This window comes from Tachypleus tridentatus, chromosome 13 (genome assembly GCF_004210375.1).
Source record: "Tachypleus tridentatus isolate NWPU-2018 chromosome 13, ASM421037v1, whole genome shotgun sequence".
Taxonomy (NCBI): Eukaryota; Metazoa; Arthropoda; class Merostomata; order Xiphosura; family Limulidae; genus Tachypleus; species Tachypleus tridentatus.
In genome coordinates this window covers 82272220-82281452 of record NC_134837.1, presented here as the reverse complement: position 1 = coordinate 82281452, position 9233 = coordinate 82272220, and the positions used below count along the sequence as shown (strand labels likewise).

At 35.8% G+C, this 9233-nt stretch overlaps 1 pseudogene; it reads left to right on the top strand.

The window, feature by feature from the left end:
• Nucleotides 1-1014: 1014 nt before the first annotated feature.
• On the top strand, nucleotides 1015-4421 carry LOC143236205 (TNF receptor-associated factor 4-like; annotated as a pseudogene).
• The last annotated feature ends 4812 nt before the right edge of the window (nucleotides 4422-9233 follow it).

Genomic DNA, 9233 nt, shown 5'->3' with positions numbered 1-9233 from the left:
TGTCAGATAGTCAGCATTGGCCAGAGTGACTACCTAACGAAAGTCATAACGATTATCACTGAGCAATCAAATTTATTATCTGCCAGGTATCCCTGCCACCATCACCTGACTATTTTCCGACTACACAATAGTAAAAATGACTAATATTTAATAGTCATATAAGGTAATCATCGATTTTAGCGACTACTTTGAGAGACGTTTTTGGCACCGCTTGACTATCTGATTTACTATTCAAAAGTCGTCACTTTGACTGCGTAAAGAAATTTGCCCATTTTCCAGAACATTTTATGTAGATTCAGTGCTGAGTAGACGATAGAGAATTTCTAGAACTTACAAAAATTTTCAAGAGCTTTCTAGAATGTTGTAGAACTTACGAGAAATTTCAAGAACCTTTTCGAATTTTCTAGAACTTTTTATAGTAATATATACAGACAGGGGCCGACCACTTCAGTTTAGTTCTAGCTGCCTAAGTGAACATAAAGACCTATCTGATTTTATGAGAGATGACATCAAGAAACTGCAAGCATTCTCCAGGCTCATTCTGTTATGTATGTGGCCAATGTATGAAGACAAGAGGGAAAAAGTTTTCAGTAGAAAACTGTGTGAAACCTACAAGGCATGTTTCTGCATGCCTGTCGGGGATCAAGACAAACCCTGGGCCCTTCATTTTACCTTTAGAGCTCTGCAAAAGACCTCTGGAAGGTAAAACGGACAATTTTTCCTTGCTTGAATAGTAAGATTTTACATTATACACATTGTATACCTATTTAAAATTTAATTCTCTTTTAATTTATGTTTCAAAATTTCCAATGGAATAGAAAAACAATCACATATAAATATTTTGCATGAACATCTTACAAATTAGTTGTGGATGAAATAAATTTATTCTTCATAATAAAAATTGTATTTTGCTCTTTTGTAGGATGGTACAGAGGGGAAAAGAGAGACATGAAGATTGCTATTCCAAGAATTTGACGTGAACCCACTGACCATTCAAGCAATTGCTACATCAGAATGGTGGACCTTTCCAGACGTCGATCTGGCAAAAATGCATCTGCTATCATGTTTCCGGACTTTCCATCATTCATTGCCCTAGTGCCACACTGCCCTGAGCTCCCGGTACTCACTCCGACAGAGAGAAAGCAGCATCCTTGGAAAAGAACAGCAAATCAGAAGAGTAGGTAGACGTTGAATATCCTGATTACAATTTCAGAGGTGCAGCTGGTGAGAAAATCACATGCTATCCCAACCAAAGAGACCCAATGACTTGATCACAGATTTTGGTGTAACAAAGTCGAATGCCAAGCTTTTGACACCTAGGCTCTAGGAGTGGCTTTTATAGATGAAAGTCGCAATACACCGACATTTTTCAAGCTTCTTCACTCGTGAAGATGGGCTCTGCTTCTGCTACAATGTATGCGGTTTGTGCAAGGTAATTGGAATTGTTTGTAACCCGAACAAATGACGCATCAATATTGATAGGTCATTCAGAAGCTTGGAGACTGTGCTTCTCCATAATGGGAATAACTACCCATCTCTTTCACTGGCTCATTCGGTGCACCGAAAAGAGCAAGACGAGCGCTTTCACAAAGATATTCTGGACTTTCAACGTCGCTACCAAAAAGAGTACAATGAAAACATGATGGAAGTCTATATTTGGGGACTGATACGTGAAAGTGATTTACATTACATTCTCAAATCTCGAAAAACTACTCACTTCTAAAAAGTTTTAAACATTTTTGTATAACATTAGTATAAATATATGTAAATTTTGATTCATATGTCATTCAGACCTTATGTAAATGAAAATGTGCAAATATGCCTGTTTCTACATAGAAAATAGGTTAATTCGTACATTTCATTATCAAGGTCACGAACGCAAAGTTTGAAGGGGAATAATGGCCATTTTCTGTACTTTTAAAACATAAGCAATTAAGAAATAACACATATTATCCAAGAACAAAATTTGTGTTACATAGTCGAACCTAGCTCGTAGAGCACTTACTCAGTGCACGTAATGTTCTAAGTTCAAACCGTTGTGATTGGCTGCATCTATGCCAATTCCGTTTTTGCATTTTCCACGAACAGGGTTGAAGTAGTTACATTAGTTTTTCAAAACATCTCATCCAGAAATAAAGGACTTCAATGCTACATAAGTCTGAGCGTTTAATCATCGCTAGGATTATATTCGCGTGTAGGTTTATCAGCAACTATTAGGCAATTAGCAACGAACACAAATAGTGTAGTTGACACAAAAATAACGAAAAGCTGTCAGCGAGACAGAGATATGATGTCGTTCTATAAGCAACGCAGAAGCTTAAAAATCTCTTACCAGCTACAATAAATCCTTCTATTTTTTAAATTCACATACATATTATTGTGTCACAAGTACAAACGTCAATCACAAAATGAGTAGATGGTATCCCAAGTGTAAGAAACAATGAAATAAAGTCAGAAGCAGTATATTCCTGTATAGCCCATTCTACGGCTATTTCTTAATGTGTATATACGTAGTAAATCTCGTATTTTCTAGAACCTAACAACTGACTGATGTAGGTAAATTGAACTTCTACTGTTTTCAAGAAGGCCCGGCATGGCCAGGTGGGTTAAGGCGTTTGACTCGTAATCTGAGGGTCATGGGTTCGATTACCCGTCGCACCAAACATACCCATCCTTTCAGCCGTGGGAGTATTATAATGTGACGGTCAATCCCACTATTTGTTGGTAGATAGAGTTGTACCAGAGATTGCGGTGAGTGGTAATGACTAACTGCTTTTCCTCTTTTCTTTCCCCCCGCTAGTACAGCGGTATATCTCCGGAGTTACAACGCTAAAATCATGGGTTCGATTCCCAGCGGTGGGATGAGCAGATGGCCCTTTGTGGCTTTGCTATACAAAAAACGCAAACACACCTCTTTTCTTACACTGCTAAATTAGGGACGGCAAGCACAGACAGATCTCGTGTAGCTTTGAGCTAAATTAAAAAACAAATAAACCCGCGAGGAACACACCTCTAGTATATAAACTATTAAAAGGCCTCACGATGTGTGATTTGTGAATAGTATGTTTTTGTGCGTGCACTTTGACATTATTTTTTTTCTTTTCAATATTATTTATTCGTCGCTACCACATCGTCCCGTTGTGCAAATGACCCAAACACATTTTGTTCTATTTTGTATTAAATTTGATCTGAGTAATTGTTTTATTTTTCTTTCCGATTTGTAAAAAAATCCTCGTGTGATATAAAAAATAAGATTATATTCGAAATCTGCGAAGCTGATTTATGGAAAATTCGATATCAAAATCAAAATAACTTTTATGGAGTTTAAATGTGCAGAATACATGTTCTAAATAACGTCAGAAATAACCTCACTTTAATTAATAAACTAATATAAAAGATTGATGGTTACGAACGATAACGAATATGTGGTTATGACTGACAACGTAAGTATACGTTAATTATGTTACGTAACGTTTTGTCACGCAGTATTGCAACAAGAGCGTCCAGAAGGTTATCAAAACCAACAATGATTTTGTGAAATAGGATGTTTTGTTATTAAACTATGTTTTCAGAGATATGTTCCTATTCAAGTGTATCTAAAGTATGTTGATGTTTTTTTTTTAAGGAACTCATCAAGTGTATTTTTCTCTCATAGCAAAGCCACATCAGGCTATTTGCTGTGCCTTGAATTTAGCGTTTTAAAACCATAGCCTTACCTCTGCCTCAGCGGGTGACTAACTGGTCTATGTTGAATTAGTATTAACAAAAGAATGAAAGTGACGTGTTTTTTTTTCTCTCACGTTAGGGTTCACATTTTGCTCTGTAGTTACACATGGAGTCAAGTACCAACGTTCACCTCGACCTGACAAGTGATTTAGTCTTGAAGCAACAACACCAGATCACTTCACCTCGAAATGCTTTTCAAAACCTTACACTTAATACATCTTGAATTCTGCTGTGGGTGATTAGTGATTACACCCAGAAGATGTCAGAAGCCAAATCCAGAAAAAGCTACGAGTTAAGTAGTTCCCCGTTCTACATTAGCCAGTATGGTTACAAACTGATGGCAACTCTTTTCCTGAACGGCAACGGAGCAAGAGAAGGTAGTCACTTGTCTGTGTATATAAATATTTTGCCAAGAGATTATGATTCAATCCTTTCTTGGCCCTTTTCACACACTGTTTCTTTTACACTTCATGATCAGTTGCCGCCTCTCCAGAAAACGCCTGTCACATTGTCGAAAGTTTCATGCCAGACCCTTTCTGGAAAACTTTCAGCGGCCAAGTAAAGAATCAGACAGTTTAGGCTATGGTTTTCTGAGATTTGTTTCCTACGAAACTCTGAAGAAGCACAGCAATGTAAAAGACGACACACTTTTCATCAAGTTGAAAGCAAACTCTAGTAAAATCGCAGAAGTATGAAAATATTACATATTCGTATTTGAAAGTCATGTTAAACCTAATTTAATACATTTTTGAGTGTTACCACTGGTAAACTCTCTGTTAGTTTAAAATAGTATAACGTGTAAATTCGTTTGTTGTTTTTTTTTGTAATGTGAAAAAGAAACAAGTTGGTAACAATAGAACTATATAAAATGTCATGACATAGATATGTTCTTTTGCTTAATATTTTACTCATAAAGATTCGACAATTCTGTGTTTATCTAAACAAAAGATGCATAACTGGTATGATGTGAACAGTTTAGTCATGAAGTAATTTTTTTTCACCGTTGAAAATAAATAAAGTTACATATATATTATCACTGTTGGTTTTGTGCATTTATATTTTGAAATGCTAAATAGTTCTTGTCTTTTTATGCTTGTGAAAATTGGGTGAAGTTTTTTATGAACTATCACATGTAATTACAGTTAACCTTTCCATGTATAAAACGTCATATCTTAGGATCATCTCTCTTTATTTTTGGATCCTTTGATATGATAACATTTCACTAGTTCATTTCTCTCCACACATGCCATGTTGATGTTAAGACTTAACTTATACGTATCCCTTGAAAGTATGACGGAGATGCCTCATTGACACTTATAGTGACAACACATATCTTTAATGGTGTGGTTTAAATATCGCTCACACCAAACGATGAAAGCCTAGAGGGAAGCCACCAAGTCATAACGATAGTTGGTGGGACGCGGATTCAAAACTCCGGCCCGAATCGTGGGACTCGAGTGTTATAAGCATATGGCCGTTTGAGACTGCTGATCATATTTTTTTATGCAGAGTTATTGTTAAATCTAATTTTGATCTAATTAGCGGCTAACCAATGATGTAATTAAAGACACGATAAATTTATATACGTGAGATTACCAGTATAGTGTAAGATTCTTTCATTGTATTTATGATCTTATTTTGTGGGATATGTTAAAACAAAATGCATTGTTATGCTTTAATGACGCCCAAGGTGCAAATCAAAATTCATGATGTTGTGATCCTCTTCTCCAAATCTGTTAAATTTCCAGGTGTTCATTTTAATTCTAAACTAAACTGGTCAACCCATATTAACATATTTGCATCACGTATTAATCATCGCATTTCCTTTCTTCGAAGGATCAGCAGTATGAACAAAAGTTGTACCCCTCACACCATTATGTACATATACAAATTATACATTAGCTCCCTGGTCGGTTGTGGCAACATGCTATTCCCTTACATGTCCGACTCTTTAAATGAGAAAATACACATATTACAATACACGGAAATCAGGACTACCTTCCGTTTGCCATGCTACACTCCTCACTGTTACCTAGAAAAAATATATAACATACCACCTTTAAAAACAAGTTTACTTTAACTAGCCAATAAATTTTATTAAAAAGCAGTAAACCGTAATCATCTTACAGCCCAGTTTACCAATTTATCAGCCTCACTCTCCTCTTGGCAAATACACATTTCACCCTTTAATTGACTCAAACCAATTTTCTAATGTCTTCCAACTCAATTTAGTAATGCTTATTATGTCTCACTATCTTTTTTGTTTACAGCGTAGTCACTAACCAGATATATTATTCGACATCTGGTTAGTGAAAGTGGGTTTTTCTCGGGTTACTTCCGTTTTCCTCCCACAGCTAAATTGTCGGGTATTAGGATTTACATATCCTTACCCTCTTGCTATTGTTTTGTTTTAGTGAATAGTTGACCTCTCGTAGACCACCAACAGACCTTTGTCACTGGCCTACAGCACAATCAGGTAAACGTAAAATTTCTTCGGTTTAGCTTTTTGTCACTAGCCCCGCATCAAATTTAACTTCGTCAGTAGGACGAAAAAAAGGACTCTTCTGAGCACCCTCGATTGCTTCGCATCTCCTCCTGAGGTGCAGAGTGTTAAATCGCAATACCTGCCACGATATTTAGTTGTTTCTTTGTTTTAACAACATGTCACAAAACTTGTGATCGTGTGTATATCATCCAGATACGTAGAATTAAGTGTGTAGTGGTACGGAATGAAACTGTGATTGTGATTTTGATCCAATATTACGTCTCCATAAATCAAGAAAATATGAGGTTCTTACAACTTATACTGAAGGTGTGTGTTGATGATCAATGTTAGATGTAAAGCGAATATCTTGTGTTTTAAATGTGTGACAAAAAATTCATTTCGTAAAGCGACAAAGTATTAAAGGATTAAAATTAGGTCGTTATTTTAAGTGCGGGCAAATGGACTTTGAACTTGAATAAATTAGACAGCACTATAGCTGTAATATTTTCGTCCTATTTGGTGTTTTTTCTTACATATTCAAGCAGTCTGTTTCTTCATTCAATATTTTATTGAAATTTTTTGTCTAAATATGAGAATATTGATATAAATAAATTTCATATTTTGTATTAATATATCACATATTGTATACTCAGTCTTTCATACAGTTTATCTGTACAATGCTATGAGAAGCTATTATGCTAATTTTTCAACATGTAAATCCTAGCTTCAAAGTTATGATCATTAACCATATGCGGGACCAGTATGGACTCCAGGTGTACTGAAAGGTGCAAATATTTTAAGGTGTTCTGATAAAGGTTAAGAAATTCTTTCTCACAACGTTACGTAACTAGGCCAGCTGTGATATTTTATATTGATTATATTGGTTTGTATTAATTATTCGATAAAAAAAAGAATAAAAAATATTCAGTTCATTTACAGAAATAAAACAAAATAGTCGTAGTGCAACAATTAAGTACGATGTAGAAATGGCAGCGTGGCGATAGGTCTTAGAATTTCTAATGTTAAAAGTCGGTGTCTCTGCCTGTGGTGTGCAGAACACATATAAATTCACTGTGTAACTTAGCGTTTAACCACAAAGAAAAGCCCAAAACTGCAGAACTTCACGTTTACCGCACCCATTGTTCACTTGTAAACCTAACTTGACAGATATATCTATTTCATTTGCTTGAAGGTAAGTACAATACTAAAGAATACAATAACGGTGCTTTGCCTACCAGCGATATCGAAACCTGGTTTCTAGCATGTCAAGTTCGCAGATATATCGCTGTGCAACTGGGGAGGGGAGCTATTACATCTACAGACATTATACTTGTATGATAGTTTTGTACCTCTGTTTACTTGTGCAAGGAAAGAGGCGAACAAATGTCGTTTGTACTTATATTTACCAAACGGTCAGTATGGAAGACAAATGCGAAGCTTTATGTGCAGAAAGCATGATGTAGGAAGATTGTTACTTAAAAAAGTAGCTATAATTTCTTCTGCGCCACGTGTTAAATAACGTAAGATGTAAATGTTATATAAAAAACAACGACAAGTGACACACAAACAATTTAGTTACAACGCTCAGTAGTTATCGTTTAATTTTGGAATACGTTATTTCATGTATTTTGGACGTGGGTAAAGAAGGCGTTGCATTTCCTTTTCCTTCCTGTCTAAATAATTTAAATTCTGATCCAGTTAGTGAGCAACTGCAGTGTTGTTTTTCTTCGCATGTGGTTGTTTTATTTTGATAATACCACAGCCGAAGTGCCTTATTTTTCTAGGCTACTTTTGCTAACGGCTTGTTTGTTATCTTACTGAAGAAGAAGGTCAGTTCTGTTTTAACTGGATGCGAGAAGACGTTCTTTTAATTATTTTCCACGAAGCATTGCTTCATAGAATAAAATAAGGAGTAAGACTGTATTTTATGTTTTAATTTATATATTAGTTATAGTTTTACTTCTGAAAAGTAGAAAACTTGTAAAAAGAAAAGTAAACAGAAATCTGATTAACAGTAGTGTTCTAACACCAAATTAACAGTTCAAAATGTGACGCGTGTAAATTAGTTAATGAAACTACAATGACGGTGAGAGAACTACTAGCGGGAAAATTGTCGTTGTTGTTGTTTTAAATTAAGCACAAAGCTACACAATGGGCTATCTGTGCTCTGCTCACCACGGGTATCGAAACCCGGTTTTTAGCATTGTAAGTCCGCAGACATACCGCTGAGCCACTGGGGGTCAGCGAGAAAGGGTAGAGCTTTATAAAGTAGCGAAACTGAACTAACTGTAGCAGATCGCACTCCTTCAGAGTAGCGGAAAAAAACGAGTGACAATGAATTGACAGTAGGAGAGTAGGTAAACTGTGCTTGTTGACAAAGTGAGAGAAAAAACACTTCAAGTGATGAGAAATAAATGTGAAAATTCAATAAATACTCCAACAGCACAGGAACGTTTGATTAGTTGTGTCATGATTTTCTGGTATGTGTTTCACTTTAGTATGTAGTACACAGCTAGAAATAATCAAAGTGAAGTTAATAAGGTACATTATCAAGCAGTGATTTCAATTAAGCTGAACTGCTAATTTGACTTAAGGATTGAGATAGATTTTACCATAACATTCAGTTTAGGTAGTTGAAAATTTTTCTAATTTTCAGAAGTTATTGCTTTCCTGTTTTTAAATCTGGCCCGACATGGCCAAGTGGTTAAGACATTCGACTCATAATCTGAGGGTCGCAGGTTCGAATTCCCGTTTCACCAAACACGCTCGCCATTTCAGCCGTGGGGGAGTTATAAATGATGGTCAATCCCACAATTCGTTGCTGAAAGAGTAAATCAAGAGTTGGCGGTGGGTGGTTATGACTAGTTGCCTCCCTTCTAGTCTTACGCTGCAAAATTAGGTACCAGCGCAGATAGCCCTCGAGTAACTTTGTCCGAAATTTAAAACAAACAAAACAAACTTTTTAAGTCTGTACTAATTTGGTGACAAAGAAAGGCTGATAATGAAGTTATAAGCGTATGAC